Source organism: Oncorhynchus tshawytscha, linkage group LG20, assembly GCF_018296145.1.
Source record: "Oncorhynchus tshawytscha isolate Ot180627B linkage group LG20, Otsh_v2.0, whole genome shotgun sequence".
NCBI classification, from domain to species: Eukaryota; Metazoa; Chordata; class Actinopteri; order Salmoniformes; family Salmonidae; genus Oncorhynchus; species Oncorhynchus tshawytscha.
This window is the reverse complement of record NC_056448.1, coordinates 38,953,171-38,971,036: the sequence shown is the minus strand read 5'-3', so window position 1 is coordinate 38,971,036 and position 17,866 is coordinate 38,953,171.

Below are 17,866 nucleotides of genomic sequence, written 5' to 3'. Positions count from 1 at the left end.
GTTTTTGTCGGCGTAATCCTAATAAAAAGGAATATGTACGCTCACCACGCTGCGCTTTGGTCCTCTTCTTCAGAAGCCCGTGACACACACATCAAAATCCACAAAGAAATAGGACCCGTCAATAAGCGCAGAACGAAGGATATCAAGGATCTGGAAAGATTCTGTAAGAAGAAATTATCTAAGATCCATCCCAACGTGTTCTCCAGTCTCATAAAACATTATAGATCCATCCCAACGTGTTCTCCAGTCTCATAAAATATTATAGATCCATCCCAATGTGTTCTCCAGTCTCATAAAACATTATAGATCCATCCCAACGTGTTCTCCAGTCTCATAAAACATTATAGATCCATCCCAACGTGTTCTCCAGTCTCATAAAACATTATAGAAAACATCTCAGTGCCATTATCATTGTAAGGGAGGTTGCACAAAGTACTGAAAACAGGTGTCAATAATTTTGACAACTATCCATTTGAGAATTTTTTGTATTACTTGTTAAACAAAATCACTTTCTCTGAGCAATTGTATTCGTATAAAATAATATAATTTTCAAATTTTCAGAGCATACAATATGTTGCAGTATTTGTATTATTTATTTTATAGTATTTTTTGCTCATCTTTATCAAAGGTACCAATAATTTTGGAGATGACTGTATACACTAAACACACACACACACACACACACACTCGCACACACACACACACGCACACACACACACCCTGTCCATCTGTCCAGACTCTCACAGCAGAGAGAGGGGAAAACTCCCCTTCCCCTTGGAAAAGGGAGATGTTTCCTCCTTTTCTCACTCAGTATGGAGAGAACAGAGCAACACATCCTGGTCTCAGAGCGTTATTCTGAATGGAAATTCGAGAAACATTATTTAGTATGACGTTACATTTGTCGATGTCTATCACCCATTTCATATGATATGTTACAAATTACAATACATGTTATGAATTTGCAAACGTATGATATGTTATGAATTCTAGCTCTAGCTGGCTAACGTTAGGTAGGCTAGGGGTTAAGGTTAGAGTTAAGTTTAGGAGTTAGGTTAAAGGGTTTAGGTTAGGTTTAGGGGAAGGGTTAGCTAAATGGTTAAAGCTAGGGTTAGGGGAAGGATTAGCTAATATGCGAAGTAGTTGCAAAGTAGCTAAAAAAGTAGTAAGAAGTTGCTAATTAGCTGAAATGCTGAAGTTGTCCGTGATGACATTCAAACTCACAAGCTTTGGGTTGCTAGATGTTCATGTTATATGACCACCTATCCTCCCCGACCAACCACCCTACTTTCCTTTTTTGCCTTAAGTAACCATCTGTCTGTCATCTGTATGTAATCATACCGAACGTAATACTAATTTGAGTGTCCCAGGTTTACGTTTACTATGTTACGTCTAGTCTTTGAGACCAGGCTGAGCAACAGGATGTGTCACTGGGATCACAGTAAACCTCAAAACACTGACTCTACTGTGTGGTCTCTGTTAAGACGTGGTGTCATTTTTATATTCAATTGACATTCTATTGGTAACGATGGGGCAAACAATGGCAGTGACTTCACAATGCATTTATCACCCACATTCATTAACGTGGGTACGCACTCACACACACACATTGAAGTAAAAGAGAAGTTGAGAAGTAAAACATTTTAATATATAGACTCCCACAGCCACACACACACACACACACACACACACACACACACACACACACACACACACACACACACACACACACACACACACACACACACACACACACACACACACACACACACACACACACACACACACACACACACACACCGTTTCTCTTGTACACACAGACCCCTACCACCTAGTTGAAAGAACTCTTGGCCTTGCTGTCTTTCTTTCCTAACCTTGTGCATTTTGTCTGTAATTATCTATCAAGTATCTATATAAATACTATGCTGTGCTGTGCAGCCTTAAGGTGAAGTGCAAGGGGAATGGTTGTCTTTGTTAGTTTGTAAATTGTTGAACACTATATGCACCTGGAGTTTTTCCACATACAAGGCCACAAAGAGCAAATCAAATTTTCCATTAAAATGATTGTGGGTGAAATAAGTTCTTAACTGTGTTTTTTTACTAACTATTTTCTGTCCTGTTACATCTGGAAAATTATTATTACGTTTGGTACTATATTCACAAGTATGTGGTACATTTTCTCAACTTTAAGTGCGAAACTCCAAAATGGTCACACTTGTAGCACAGCCAGTACTTCATTCAAAACCTATCATTGTGTATTCATTTGGATTGTAAACATCTCTCATAACACAACCATTGATTCAAAATACAAAACATAGAACATAGGTTGAATCACCAAAGCAAAACCTATTTTCAATTTAGTATTCCTAACAACCTGTTAATCCAAAAGCAAATAATGCTAGATACAGTGTGTGTTTCAAATGGCCCTTAGAAGTGTTGAAAGTAATATGCTACAGTTCTGAAACAGTATATTACAGCAGATTACAGTATATTACGGCAGATTACACTAAATTACAGTAGATTACAGTTTTCACATTAGGTAATACAGCAGATTACACTAAATTACAGTAGATTACAGTTTTCACATTAGGTAATACAGCAGATTACACTAAATTACAGTAGATTACAGTTTTCACTAGGTAATACAGCAGATTACACTAAATTACAGTAGATTACAGTTTTCACATTAGGTAATACGTTTACATTACCCAACAAAATGTCCATAATATCTATCCAAAGTGTAATCAAAAGTGTGATCAATCATTTTATTTTTCAGATATAATTGCAATATAGGTGTCCTGTCTGCAATCAAATTGGGGCGGCAGGGTAGCCTAGTGGTTAGAGCATTGTACTAGTAACTGAAAGGTTGCAAGTTCAAATCCCTGAGCTGACAAGGTACAAATCTGTCGTTCTGCCCCTGAACAGGCAGTTAACCCACTGTTCCTAGGCCATTATTGAAAATAAGAATTTGTTCTTAACTGACTTACTTAGTAAAATTTAAAAATGTAATAATTTCAATGAAACAAAATTAATTAAAATAAAACATTACATTTAGCACGCATTAATTTGCACCAAGCCTGTCTTGAGCATTTGGCCATAAATTCTCATCCACATTACAGTGAATGTCCTCATTGTTCATGTGTCACAGGAAACAGCTTTTGGCACGGCGAATGCAAGCTTGACATTGGTCTGTATTGATGTTGTCACATGCCTCATCCATGGTCAGAAGGAGGGTGGCACGCTCATGGGGATGGCGATCGTGGCCATAAATTCTCATCCACATTACAGTGAATGTCCTCATTGTTCATGTGTCACAGGAAACAGCTTTTGGCACGGCGAATGCAAGCTTGACATTGGTCTGTATTGATGTTGTCACATGCCTCATCCATGGTCAGAAGGAGGGTGGCTTTTGGCACTTTTGGTACACCTTCTACCTCCGTGCTGAAAAGATTCCTCAATAGGGTTGAGGAAAGGAGAGTATGGGGGCAGGTATAGGTTCACGAATCAGGGATGGGCCCGAAACCATGCCTGAACCACCTCTGCATGGTGGAACCTGACATTGTCCCACACAATGACATAGGTGACCCCTTCACCTTGACAGGGCTGCTCAATTTCATTGAGAAAGACATTGAGGTGTGCAGCGTTGTAGGATCCAAATAATGACCTACGTCCTACCACACCATCTTCAGAGATAGCTGAGCACATGTTTGTCCAGGCACTTGGACGGTTGTCCGTTGGCCGATGAGGTTCCGCCCAAGGCGTCAAGTTTTGGCCAGGTTGAAGCCTGTTTCATTAACAAAGATATACTTGTGATGGTTCACAGCAGCATCCAGCACCATAACTCTCTAAACATATATTTGGGTTAGTTATTTTTACAGTATAGTTCCAATATGATATTGTGAAGTAGCATGTGCATCAAATTGTAACCATTATACAGTATATAGTGCTGTACCTGAACATACTCAGCCCGCAGTTGTTTCCCCCAATCGTTGTTTAACTCAAAAGGCACCAGGTAAATATGTTTCATAGATAGCTGGTGCCTCTTCAAAAGGTGTGTGAATGTTGGTAGGCTGATGGATGCCACATTGGCAAAGGTGTCATCGTTCTCCTCAATGGCCTGCTTTATTTCGGACAGCCGTATTCCTGGCCCTCACCATTTCCACCACGGCCCACTCCTGCTGGTCGGTCAGCACACAGCCATGGCCACCACCATGGGGTCTTCTGTCAATTCTGAGGGTAGAACAGAGTATACTGTCAACATATCATCCTATAATAATTCTGAAACATGTTTTGTGAATTGACGTGCATTACAATAAATTGTGTAATTTACTGTAAATGTAATGGTAAAGCATAGTGCATATCCTGCAGACTTACAGGTTTTCTTTGCGAAGTGTTCTCATGATCGAATTAACAGTTGATCTTATCAGTCTCTGACATGTTTTTTTGTTTGGGGGTGGAGCTATATTTTGGTTCCAAGATGGCGTAGCAGTTAGGCGTCCTTTGTCCTCGTCTTGTCCCGTGTATATATATTTTATATCTTTTTATCTTTTTCTTCGCATATCTTTTTCTATATTTTTTCTAAAACCTCAACTTCAAAACACTCTCCTGCAACCCGCCTCACCAAATGTGGTGGGGATCTGTTTTTTTCAAAAATATTATTCACTTCGTATCTGAAATCCACAACAGAAGCTAGCCAGAAGTTAGCCAGCTTACTAGCTAACGTTAGTATTCAGCTAACCACAGCTAGTGGTCATCAGCTATCCTTTAGCTCGGAAAGCTATCACCAACTCAGACCAGAGCATACCGGACCTATTTTCTCTCCATATCCCCGGATTTCTATCGCAAGTTCTGGACATCGGGCCTTCGCGACTGGAATACCGACGCTATCTGCCCAAGGGAGTTATTGTTCAATTTAAATGTTTGAATATGAAATTATTTGTGATGGGATAAAATGTGATTTTAGCTTCTAAAACGTGAGATTTGGGTTTTCATGAGTGAATTAGGCCCGACTCAGTGGCCCGCCCACGTGAAGAGACATAGGTTGTAAACTATGAAACACACCCCTTTTCTCCCTTCCTATATAAAGCCTTGACGACAATATAACCTCCTGTTCTGAGGATGTGAGGACGACGGTCCGATGTCAGAATGGTTCAGATAATAGCTACAGAATGAAGCCAACATCAGCATGAGCTTTGGTTGCGAATGGTATGAACTTTGAACTCTTATTCACTACAGAAGTGATACCTCCTAGCCGTTGAGTTAGCAACAGCAGCTGCAAATGCAGGTTAGGAAGGAACAGACAGAGTATCCCGTCTACCACACAACGACATTACTACAACGTATCCAATTGACCACCAGAGACATTCTTCAAAGGACAAAGGACTCGGTTTGGCAACACGGCCTTCCATCTACCACCAACCTACCGAAGCGCAGCTCAGAGTAAATATTTATTGCATTTTCCTTTCCAAATGGGCGGTAATTTAGAATGCATAAGATACTGTATTTACGATAGCACAGCTTTGCCCTTTGTTCCACAGTCTTCCCGCTCTTTCACTCAAACCCAGCCCCTTTTCTTTTGTGTAACAAGTTGTCATATCTGTTCCGCCCGCTAGGGACGTTTTCCTTTATGACGTAATTTGTAATCAAGTTATGATTAATTATGTGTATGTGTAATTCTGTGTGATTAGTTAGGTATTTAGTAAATAAATAATTAAACCCAATTTCGTATTGCTGATTCAACTTGCTAGCCAGGGTTTGTGAAGATAACCAAGAATTTACAACTTTCAGATGAGACTGAATTAAGGTGAAGATTAATATTGACTGCTATTGATGTAAAAAATTACTAGGTCTTTAAGAGTTTATTCGGAGGATAACTGCTCTATAAATATTATTTTGTGGTGCCCCGACTCTCTAGTTAATTACATTTACATGATTAGCTCAATCAGGTAATATTAATTTACAGAGAAATTATTTTATAGAATAGCATGTCATATCACTTAATCCGGCATAGCCAAAGACACGATAACCCTTATGATCACTCGGCTAAGCATGCCTCTCCTTAATGTCAATATGCCTTGTCCATTGCTGTTCTGGGTAGTGTTTATTGGCTTATTTCACTGTAGAGCCTCTAGCCCTGCTCATTATACCTTATCCAACCCTTCAGTTCCACGATCCACACATGCAATGACATCACCTGGTTTCAATGATGTTTCTAGAGACAACATCTCTTTCATCATCGCTCAATCTACTGTATTCACATCCTACCATACCTTTGTCTGTACATTATACCTTGAAGCTATTTTATCGCCTCCCCCGAAACATGCTCCCTTTACTCTCTGTTCCGGACGTCCTAGACGTCCAATTCTCATAGCTTTTAGCAGTACCCATATCCTACTCCTCCTCTGTTCCTCTGGCAATGTAGAGGTGAATCCAGGCCCTAAAACCTAGTGCCTAGCACTACTCCTATTCCCCAGGCGCTCTCTTTTGATGACTTCTGTAACTGTAAAAGCCTTGGTTTCATGCATGTTAACATTAGAAGCATCCTCCCTAAGTTTGTTTTATTCACTGCTTTAGCACACTCTGCCAACCTGGATGTCTTAGCGGTGTCTGAATCCTGGCTTAGGAAGACCACCAATAACTCTGAAATCTCCACCCCTAACTACAACATTTTCAGACAAGATAGAACGGCCAAAGGGGGTGGTGTTGCAAACCACTGCAGAGATAGCCTGCAGAGTTCTGTCCTACTATCCAGGTCTGTACCCAAACAATTTGACCTTCTACTTTTAAAAATCCACCTCTCTAAAAACAAGTCTCTCACCATTGCCGCCTGCTATAGACCACCCTCTGCCCCTTGCTGCGCTCTGGATAGCATATGTGAACTGATTGCCCCCCATCTATCTTCAGAGCGCATGCTGCTAGGTGACCTAAACTGTGACATGCTTAAAACCCCGGCCATCCTACAATCTAAACTTGATGCCCTCAATCTCACACAAATTATCAATGAACCTACCAGGTACAACCCCAAAGCCGTAAACACGGCACCCTCATAGATATCATCCTAACCAACTTGCCCTCTAAATACACCTCTGCTGTTTTCAACCAAGATCACAGCGATCACTGCCTCATTGCCTGCATCTGTAATGGGTCTGTAATGGGTCAATTTGTCAAACGACCTCCACTCATCACTATCAAACGCTCCCTGAAACACTTCAGCAAGCAGGCCTTTCAAATCGACCCGGCACGGGTATCCTGAAAGGATATTGACCTCATCCCGTCAGTAGAGAATGCCTGGTTATTCTTTAAAAATGCCTTCCTCACCATCTTAAAACCTCTTGATGCTACCCATCCCGGATCCGGGATCGTGACTACAGCTCAAGCTCATTAGCATAACGCAAAATGCGAAAAAATATTCTTAGAAATATTTAACCTCCACACCTACACAAGTCCAATAGCTCAAATGAAAGATAAACACCTTGTTCATCTACCCAGCAAGTCAGATTTCTAAAATGTTTTACGGCGAAAACATAGCACACATTTATATTAGACCACCACCGAAACAAAAGGCAAGCGGCGGCCATTTTGTCCCAGAAAATATAAAATTTAAAAGTAGGATTAAAAATAAATAATTCACTAACCTTTTGAAAATCTTCATCAGATGACAGTAATATTACATGTTACACAGTACATTTTTTTTTTTTCAATAATATGCCATTAATATCCATAAATCTCTGTTTACAATGACGACATTTCAAAAATGCTACTCAAAATGTCCGGAGAAATTATGATAGCTCCGACAGATAACATCAGATAACAAGCAATAAACATGACTAAATATACATGTTCTACATATAGTTACAAAGATACACTTCTTCTTAATACAACCGCTGTGTTACATTTATTTTTAACGTTACAGAATTCGTTCACTAGTCTATGCTATGAGTCGGCGCTCAGATATTAGCAGTGTCTCCTCTACGTTTGGAGTCCACAGAAACCCAAAATAACCACATAAATATTCCCTTACCTTTGATGTTCTTCGATCAGAAGACGTAGAAGGAGTCATACTTACCCAATACATCGTTTGGTTTCAAGTTGTGCGTCTTTGTATTAGCATATGCTAACAGCTTCAGCTGAAATGCACCCAAAATAACTTCTGCTCCTTCTGGTCCCGCACTCTTGCACATCAAATCTTCAAAATTACATATTATATGTTGACTAAACTGGTCAAACTAAGTGCAGAATCGAGCAAAATGATGTTTTTATCATGTAAAACAATGATCATCGCGAACAAACGAACCGGCTTCAACTGGTGTCTATTGGAAAAGAACGTTCCCCAAATCGGCCGCGCGCAATAGAGTGCATGTATGTGAGAGTGAACCGGGCATTTTCGCCCGCCAAAGGATGAGGGAGCACGAAATTCAAACAATGAACGTGCCAATTGAAAGCAGACATCGCGCTGAACAAATACATACTGTTCCCAGATCGGTAGCTGCCTGGGAAGGGTGGGGGCGATGACGTCAAAGTTGACCCAACTTTTCTCTTGACAAGAGAGAGTTTGGGAGAAAGGCTGCCCTGAGAGTTCTGCTTTACATACAGACATAATTTAAACGGTTTTAGAAACTTTAGAGTGTTTTCTATTCAATAATTATTATTATATGCATATATTAGCAATTTTGGAAAAAAATATTTTCAGTTTACTATGGGCACGCACTTCCTCCAACGGGGGCAGTATTGAGCCATAAGCTCAAGAGGTTAAATAAGCATGCCCCATTCAAGAAATTTAGAACCAGGAACAGATATAGCCCGTGGTTCTCTCCAGACCTGACTGCCCTTAACAAACACAAAAACATCCTGTGGCGTTCTGCATTAGCATCGAACAGCCCCTGTAAAATGCAACCTTTCAGGGAAGTTAGAAACCATTATACACAGGCAGTTAGAAAAGCCAAGGCTAGCTTTTTCAAGCAGACATTTGCTTCCTGCTACGGAAATTCAAAAAAGTTCTGGGACATTGTAAAGTCCATGGAGAATAAGAGCATCTCCTCTCAGCTGTTCACTGCACTGAGGATAGGAAACTTTGTCACCACCGATAAATCCACTATAATTGAGAATTTCAATAAGCATTTATCTACGCCTGGCCATGCTTTCCACCTGGCTACCCCTACCCCGGTCAACAGCACTGCACCCCCCACAGCAACTCGCCCAAACCTCCCCATTTCTCCTTCTCCCAAATCCAGTCAGCTGATGTTATGAAAGAGCTGCAATATCTGGACCCCCACAAATCAACCAGGCTTGACAATCTGGACACTTTCTTTCTAAAATTATCTGCCGAAATTGTTGCAACCCCTATTACTAGCCTGTTCAACCTCTCTTTTGTGTCGTCTGAGATTCCCAAAGATGGGAAAGCTGCCGCGGTCATCCCCCTCTTCAAAGAGGGGGACACTCTTGACCCAAACTGCTACAGACCGATATCTATCCTACCCTGCCTTTCTGAGGTCTTCGAAAGCCAAGTTAACAAACAGATCACCGACCATTTCGAATCCCACCGTACCTTCTCCGCTATGCAATCTGGTTTCAGAGCTGGTCATGGGTGCACCTCAGCCACGCTCAAGGTCCTAAACGATATCTTAACCGCCATCGATAAGAAACAATACTGTGCAGCCATATTCATTGACCTGGCCAAGGCTTTCGACTCTGTCAATCACCACATCCTCATCGGCAGACTCAACAGCCTTGGTTTCTCAAATGATTGCCTCGCCTGGTTCACCAACTATTTTTCCGACAGAGTTCAGTGTGTCAAATCTGAGGGCCTGTTGTCCGTGCCTCTGGAAGTCTCTATGGGGGTGCCACAGGGTTCAATTCTTGGGTCGACTCTTTTCTCTGTATACATCAATGATGTCGCTCTTGCTGCTGGTGAGTCTCTGATCCACCTCTACACAGACGACACCATTCTGTATACTTCTGGCCCTTCTTTGGACACTGTGTTAACAACCCTACAGACGAGCTTCAATGCCATACAACTCTCCTTCCGTGGCCTCCAACTGCTCTTAAACGCAAGTAAAACTAAATGCATGCTCTTCAACCGATCGCTGCCAGCACCTGCCCACCCATCCAGCATCACTACTCTGGACGGTTCTGACTTAGAATATGTGGACAACTACAAATACCTAGGTGTCTGGTTAGACTGTAAACTCTCCTTCAAGACATAAAATATCTCCAATCCAAAGTTAAATCTAGAATCGGCTTCCTATTTCGCAACAAGGCATCCTTCACTCATGCTGCCAAACTTACCCTCGTAAAACTGACCATCTTACCAATCCTCGACTTCGGCGAAGTCATTTACAAAATAGCCTCCAATAACCTACTGAACAAATTGGATGCAGTCTATCACAGTGCCATCCGTTTTGTCACCAAAACCCCATATACTACCCACCACTGCGACCTGTATGCTCTCGTTGGCTGGCCCTCGCTTCATACTCGTCGCCAAACCCACTGGCTCCAGGTCATCTACAAGACCCTGCTAGGTAAAGTCCCGCCTTATCTCTGCTCGCTGGTCACCATAGCAGCACCCACCCATAGCACGCGCTCCAGCAGGTATATCTCCCTTGTTACCCCCAAAGCCAATTCCTCCTTTGGCCACCTCTCCTTCCAGTTCTCTGCTGCCAATGACTGGAACGAACTAAAAAATCTCTGAAACTGGAAATTCTTATCTCCCTCACTAGCTTTAAGCACCAGCTGTCAGAGCAGCTCACATATCACTGCACCTGTACATAGCCCATCTATAAATAGCCCAAACAACTACCTCTTCCCCTACTGTATTTATTTATTTTGCTCCGTTGCACCCCAGTATTTCTACTTTGCATACTCATCTACTGCCAAATCTACCATTCCAGTGTTTTAATTGCTATATTGTATTTACTTCGCCATCGTGGCCTATTTATTGCCTTCACCTCCTTTATCTCACCTCATTTGCTCACATTGTATATAGACTTATTTTCTACTGTATTATTGACTGTATGTTTGTTTTACTCCATGTGTAACTCCTCCCTCACACTTGTGTAATCAATTTCTATGTTTTTGATAGGAGAGATTCTTCTACAGCTTCTATCAGCACAGTTAGTTTCTGTTATTACCATTTCTCTTATAACTGAAGGATCTTGCGTTTGCAACGCACAAGCATGTATACTGTATGTTTGCGCTGCTATGCTGGTTTTGCTGGTGTGTGTGTGTGTGTGTGTGTGTATGTATGTATGTGTGTGTGCGTGTATGTATGTACGGGCATGTGTGTAGGTGCATGTGTGTGTTTCTGTGTGTGTGGGAGGGACTGAGGGGATACGTGTGTGTGTTTTAGGGCTTCTGGAAAGGCCTTATCTGTCCAGCACCTGGGCTGTGAAGACAGGAAAGGGCAGGGGAGAGAGGCAGTCTGCGCTGTACCTAACAACACTGGCCAGACTGCCTGGTACTTCCCAAACTGGGCCAAAACAACAACAAGAGCACATTATAACAATCAGCAATACAGATACTTTGTCAATGGTCATCTTTCCTGGAAGTGTTTGTGTGTGTGTGTGTGTGTGTGTGTGTGTGTGTGTGTGTGTGTGTGTGTGTGTGTGTGTGTGTGTGTGTGTGTGTGTGTACATGTGAATATGCAGGTGTTTGAGGGAGATAGAGTGATGGGTCTACCAACAAAGGCTTGAGGTTCTTCACTGTATGCAGTAGATGAATGAAAATCTTTGTATTCTATCACCATGACAACCCTGAATGTCCTCTGTGATCTGGGGAAGAGTTGTCAATCAACATGAAAGGAGACACAAACATTTCCTCTATACTGTACATGGAGCATAGTCAATAAACAGTGTAGACATACTCACTTATTCATTCAACACCAAACACACACTCATATATATACATCCAAACATGCACAAATACATTGCGCACACGCACAAGCACACAAACACACACGCACCCACTCACACACACACACGCACAAGCACACACACACACGCACAAGCACACAAACGCACCCACACACACACACACACACACACACACACACACACACACACACACACACACACACACACACACACACGCACAAGCACACACACACCCACTCACGGGAATGTCAAGCTTCATCTGTGTCTTCTCTTGCCCACTGATTGTGATTCATAGTGATATTGGGGGCTGAGAGGTTTAACGTATTATCTTATAGTACAACACTGTACTGTATAGTACCTAACAGTACAACACTGTACTGTATAGTATCTAACAGTACAACATTGTATAGTATCTAACAGTATAGTGTCTAACAGTACAACATTGTATGGTATATTTTTATTTATCTTTATTTAACCAGGTAGGCTAGTTGAGAACAAGTTCTCATTTACAACTGCGACCTGGCCAAGATAAAGCAAAGCAGTGCGACACAAACAACAACACAGAGTTACACATGGAATAAACAAACGTACAGTCAATAACACAATAGAAAAAATCTATATACAGTGTGTGAAAATGAGGTAAGATTAGGGAGGTAAGGCAATAAATAGGCTGTGGTGGTGAAGTAAATACAATTTAGCAATTAAACACTGGAGTGATAGATGTGCAGAAGATGAATGTGCAACTAGAGATACTGGGGTGCAAAATAAATAAATAAATAAATAACAATATGGGGATGAGGTAGTTGGATGGGCGATTTACAGATGGGCTATGTACAGGTGCAGTGATCTGTGAGCTGCTCTGACAGCTGATGCTTAAAGTTAGTGAGGGAGATATGCGTCTCCAGCTTCAGTGATTTTTGCAAATCGTTCCAGTAATTTCAGCAGAGAACTGGAAGGAAAGGGGGCCAAATGAGGAATTGGCTTTGAGGGTGACCAGTGCTGCTGGAGCATGTGCTACGGGTGGGTGCTGCTATGGTAACCAGTGAGCTGAGATAAGGCAGGGCTTTACCTAGCAAAGACTTATAGTTGACCTGGAGAGAGCATACAGGTCGCCAACGAGAGCATACAGGTCGCAGTGATGGGTGGTATAAGGGGCTTGGCACTGTGACAGACTGTATCCAATTTGCTGAGTAGAGTGTTGGAGGCTGTTTTATAAATGACATCGCCGAAGTCAAGGACCGGTAGGATAGTCAGTTTTACGAGGGTATGTTTTGCAGCATGAATGAAGGATGCTTTGTTGAAAGATTTAATTTTGGATTGGAGATGCATAATGTGAGTAAGGAGAGTTTACAGTCTAGCCAGACAGCTAGGTATTTGTAATTGTCCACATATTGTAAGTAAGAACTGTCCAGGGTAGTGATGCTGGAGGGGTGTGCAGGTGAGGGCAGCGATCGGTTGAAGAGCATGCATTTAGTTTTACTTGCATTTAAGAGCAGTTGGAGGCCACGGAAGGAGAGTTGTATGGCATTGAAGCTTGTCTGGAGGTTAGTTAACACAGTGTCCAAAGAAGGCCCAGAAGTATACAGAATGGTGTTGTTTGTGTAGAGGTGTACCAGAGACTCACCAGCAGCAAGAGTGACATCATTGATGTATACAGAGAAAAGAGTCGGCCAGAGAAGAGTCGGCCACAGAACCCTGTGGCACCCCCATAGAGACTGCCAGAGATCGGGACAGCAGGCCCTCCGATTTGACACACTGAACTCTGTCTGAGAAATAGTTGGTGAACCAGGAGAGGCAGTCATTTGAGAAACCAAGGCTGTTGAGTCTGCCGATACGAGTGACAGAGTCGAAGACTTGGCCAGGTCAATGAATACGGCTGCACAGTATTGTCTTTTATCGATGCCGGTTATGATACCATTTAGGACTTTGAGTGTGGCTGAGGTGCACACACGACCAGCGTGGAAACCAGATTGCATAGTGGAGAAGGTACGGTGGGATTCGAAATGGTTGGTGATCTGTTTGTTAACTTGGCTTTCGAAGACCTTAGAAAGGCAGGGTAGAATAGATATAGGTCTGTAACAGTTTGGGTCTAGAGTGTCTCCCCCTTTGAAGAGGGAGATGACCACGGCAGCTTTCCAATCTTTAGGGATCTCAGACGATACAAAAGAGAGGTTGAACAGGCTAGTAATAGGGGTTGCAACCATTGCGGCGGATAATTTTATAAAGAGAGGGTCCAGATTGTCTAGCCAAGCTGATTTGTAGGGGTCCAGATTTTGCAACTCTTTGTCACGCCCTGACCGTAGAGATCCTTTTATTCTCTATGTTTGTTTGGTCAGGGTGTAACTGGGAAACTCTACGTTCTTTTTTCTATGTTTTGGCCGGGTATGGTGCTCAGTCAGGGACAGCTGTCTATCGTTGTCTCTGATTGGGAATCATACTTAGGCAGCCTTTTCATTCCTTTTTGTATTTGTGGGTAGTTGTCTTTGTTAGTGGCATTATAGCCTAAGTAAGCTTCATGGCCATTTCCTTGTTCTTTGTTTTGTTGGCGACATTTATCAAATAAAGAAATGTACGCTCACCATGCTGCACCTTGGTCCGATCATTTTCAAGACGACGTTCGTGACACTCTTTCAGAACATCAGCTATCTGGATTTGGAGAAATCTGGAGCTATCTGGAGAAATGGGGAGGCTTGGGCAAGTTGCTGTGGGGTGTGCATGGCTGTTGACCAGGGTAGGGGTAGCCAGGTGGAAAGCATGGCCAGCCATAGAAAAATGCTTATTGAAATTCTCAATTATCGGGGATTTATCAGTGGTGACAGTGTTTCCTAGCCTCAGTGCAGTGGGCAGCTGAGAGGAGGTGTTCTTATTATCTAACAGTAAAACATTGTACTGTATAGTATCGTATAGTACAACATTGTACTGTATAGTTTCTTATGGTAAAACATTGTACTGTATAGTATCTTATAGTCAGGGTTGGGTAGCTTACATTCTAAATGTTATCCGTTACAGTTACCAGTCCAAAATTGTAACTTTTGAATTACCCAAACTCAGTCACGTATTCTGATTACTTTCCCCTTGAGGCATTAGAAGAAGACAACAATGTAGGTTACCAATTGAACCACATCTATTGCAGGATAAATCAATGTTTATGGGTTGGTTATGTAGGCTTCTTCTAACCCATCGCTTTCTACTACATATAATAATAAGATTAAATTATATCTTTACATTAAAAACCAAAGTCTATCAGAATTCCAGTCATTCTAATAAATGTTATAACCCTTGATCTTCAAGAATAAGACTTGCAAATATGGATGTATAGATTAGACAAATTGTTTTACCTGAGCATAACCCCAAAATTAAGGACTTATTAGCCAGCCCTACTCTGTTGTTAATGATTTCGTTGTCATGGAGGACTGATTGGGCTCATTGATTCCAGTTGAAATATAAATGCTGCGCTCATGGAATAGCAGGCTTTGAGCACAACTGAAAAGTGCTGTTTACATGTGAAAAATGAATGCCATATGCTGCATTTGCTATAGGCCTATTGTTTACCTTTTTGTTGATGACACTTTGATATCTTGACAATCCACAGATGAAACAATAACAAAACGGACTGACCCCCCATGATATCAAACATATTGTTTCAGCCATGTTATGAGGCTGTACAGTGTTTGTTTGCATTTACAATGTTAAAAATATTGAAGAAAAACAAGATTATATTTTGGGTTCTCATGGAGTGACAGTTGAACTAAGGCATTTCTACGTTATATTCGTCAAGAATCAATGGATATACAGTACCAGTCAAAAGTTTGGACACACCTACTCATTCAAGGGTTTTTCTTTATTTTTACTATTTTCTACATTGTAGAATAATAGTGAACACATCAAAACTATTAAATATCACACATGGAATCATGTAGTAACCAAAAAAGTGTTGAATTAACATCAGCAGCTTAAACTTTTTGATTTCAATCATTATTGGGTTCAAATACACATTTACAGTGGCTTGTGAAACTATTCACCCCCTAGGCATTTTTCCTGTTTTGTTACCTTACAACCTGGAATTAAAATGGATTTTTGGGAGGGTTGTATCATTTGATTTACACAACATGCCTACCACTTTGAAGATGCAACATATGTTTTATTGTGAAACAAAGAAGGAATAAGACAAAAAAAAACAGAAAACTTGTGTGCATAACTATTCACCCCCACCAAAGTCAATACTTTGTAGAGCCACCTTTTGCAGCAATTACAGCTCCAAGTCTCTTGGGGTATGTCTCTATAAGCTTGGCACATCTAGCCACTGGGATTTTTGCCCATTCTTCAAGGCAAAACTGTTCCAGATCCTTCAAGTTGGATGGGTTCCGCTGGTGTACAGCAATCTTTAAATCATACCAGATATTCTCAATTGGATTGATGTCTGGGCTTTGACTAAGCCATTCCAAGACATTTTAATATTTCCCCTTAAACAACTCGAGTGTTGCTTTGGCAGTATGCTTAGGGTCATTGTCCTGCTGGAAGGGGAACCTCCATCCCAGTCTCAAATCTCCGGAAGACTGAAACAGGTTTCCCTCAAGAATTTCCCTGTATTTAGCATCATCCATCATTCCTTCAATTCTTACCAGTTTCCCAGTCCCTGCTGATGAAAAACATCCCCACAGCATGATGCTGCCACCACCATGCTTCACTGTGGGGATGGTGTTCACGGGGTGATGAGGGGTGTTGGGTTTGTGCCAGACATAGCATTTTCCTTGATGGCCAAAAGGCTCATTTTTAATCTCATCTGACCAGAGTACCTTCTTCCATATTTTTGGGGAGTCTCCAGTAGGCCTTTTGGCGAACACCAAACATGTTTGCTTATTTTTTTATGGACACTCTTCCGTAAAGCTCAGCTCTGCGGAGTGTACGGCTTAAAGTGGTCCTATGGACAGATACTCAAATCTCCGCTGTGGTGCTTTGCAGCTCCTTCAGGGTTATCTTTGGTCTCTTTGTTGCCTCACTGATTAATGCCCTCCTTGCCTGGTTCGTGAGTTTTGGTGGGCGGCCCTCTCTTGGCAGCTTTATTATGGTGCCATATTCTTTCAATTTTTTAAATAATGGATTTAATGGTGCTCCTTGGGATGTTCAAAGTTTCAGATATTTTTTTATATTTTTTCTCTCCTTTTTTCTCCCCTATTTCGTGGTATCCAATTGGTAGTAGTTACTGTCTTGTCTCCTCGCTGCAACTTCCGTACGGACTCGGGAGAGGCGAAGGTCGAGAGCCATGTGTCCTCCGAAACACAACCCAACCAAGCCGCACTGCTTCTTGACACAATGCACATCTAACCCAGAAGCCAGCCGCACCAATGTGTCGGAGGAAACACCATACACCTAGCGACCTGGTCAGCGTGCACTGCGCCCGGCACGGCCCGCCACAGGAGACGCTAGTGCGCGATGAGACAAGGATATCCCCTCCGGCCAAACCCTCCCTAACCCGGACGACGCTGGGCCAATTGTGCGCCGCCCCATGGGCCTCCTGGTCGCGGCCGGCTGCGACAGAGCCTGGGCTCGAACCCAGGAACATAGAAATAGAATCTTAGAGGTTCCAAGCCCCTTCTATAGATTATATTTCTATGGGCTGGAATCTGTGCTCACATTCACAGAGAAGACATTCTCAAGACCATGACAGACAGCCCATTGTTTGCCTAGTAACTGTCCCTGTCCCTGTCCCATTTAATTTATTTAGGGTATGTTTAATTGTGGATGACCTATGCTCCCCAAACAGCAAAAGTGTTTAAGTAAGTCAAGTATATAAAATGTAGTTCGTGTTGCCAATCACTTTTGCACAGTGATTCTGAATATGAGTTTAGATGATTTGTGCTTCTACGTCTGCATTGCTTGCTCTTTGGGGCTTTAGGCTGGGTATCTGTAAAGCCCTTTGTGACAACTGCTGATGTAAAAAGGGCTTTATAAAATACAACTGATTGATTGATATTCAAAATAGTATCTTTCTCTCACACAGG